The sequence below is a fragment of the Pocillopora damicornis genome, chromosome 7 (genome assembly GCF_964200805.1).
Source record: "Pocillopora damicornis chromosome 7, jaPocDami1.2, whole genome shotgun sequence".
Lineage (NCBI taxonomy): Eukaryota > Metazoa > Cnidaria > Anthozoa > Scleractinia > Pocilloporidae > Pocillopora > Pocillopora damicornis.
The window spans coordinates 23,156,323-23,157,630 of record NC_142676.1 but is presented as its reverse complement, the minus strand read 5'-3'; positions in this window follow the sequence as shown (position 1 = coordinate 23,157,630).

Here is a 1,308-nt window from a genome sequence, read left to right as displayed (position 1 = left end):
AAGTACGAAATCTCAGTAAAGTCCAACGCCCCGTCCCCAACAAAGTAACAGAACCAGTTAGATGTAAGTTCTGCCACAGAACTCATCCTTTAAAAAAGGAACTCTGTCCAGCATGGCAGCACAAGTGTGATAACTGTGGTCGAATGAACCACTTCTCAGTGGCTTGCAGAAGTCAGAAAGCTAACAAAAAGCAAACTAAGAAGTCAGTTCACAATGTAGAACAAGAAGTTCAGGAGTTTAATGACGAAGATTCTGATGATTACTTATTCAGTGTAGAATCTGTGAGCGTCCTTTATGCAAAAAACAGTCCAAAGAAGATTTATGCTAACATGCGCTTGAGGGATGAAACAGTGAAATTCCAGTTAGACTGTGGAGCAACAGTCAATATCCTCCCAGCAGATATTTATCAGAAGGTATTTAACGATCCGCGAATGGAACGCCTTCAGCCTACTCAAACTACCCTTGTCATGTTCAACAAATCAGAGCTGAAACCTCTAGGATGTACTAAGGTCGAGACCTTCAACCCCAAGAATGGACAGTGTTTCCACACGGAATACACCGTCGTTCCAACAGGTCACACAGCACTCCTTGGTGCTGAATCAGTGCAGCAGTTTGGCCTCATAGTGATTAACACCGATAACATCATGTCTCTCTCGAATGAGATTCCCACACAGCCGGATCTCGTGAGCAAATTCGGAGATGTTTTCTCAGGAGAAGGAAAGCTCAAAGGAAAGCTTCACCTCGAGATTGATAAGTCTGTAACCCCTGTGGCACTGCCAGTGAGGAAAGTCCCCTTTGCAGTAAAAGAGCCTTTAAAACAGGAACTAGAACGCTTAGTTAAGATAGGCATCTTGCAACCAGTAGATGTTCCAACAGACTGGATTTCCTCAATGGTGGTCATTAAGAAGAGCAATGGAAAGATAAGGTTATGTATTGACCCAAAACCTCTGAATAAAGCACTCAGGAGAAATCATTTTCCCCTTCCAGTGATCGATGATCTACTACCGCTGCTTACGAATGCTAAAGTCTTCAGTGTCGTCGACGCGAAGAATGGTTTTTGGCATGTGCAGCTAGACGATGAAAGCAGTCTTCTGACCACATTTGGTACCCCCTGGGGAAGGTTCCGCTGGACGCGGATGCCCTTCGGCATATCACCCGCTCCGGAAGAGTTTCAGAGGAGATTGGAATACGCCCTGGAAGGTCTTGATGGAATTAAGCCAATATTTGATGATATCCTTGTTTTTGGTGTCGGAGAAACAGAAGCTGAAGCACTTTCTGACCATGATGCAAAGCTGACAGCATTGTTAG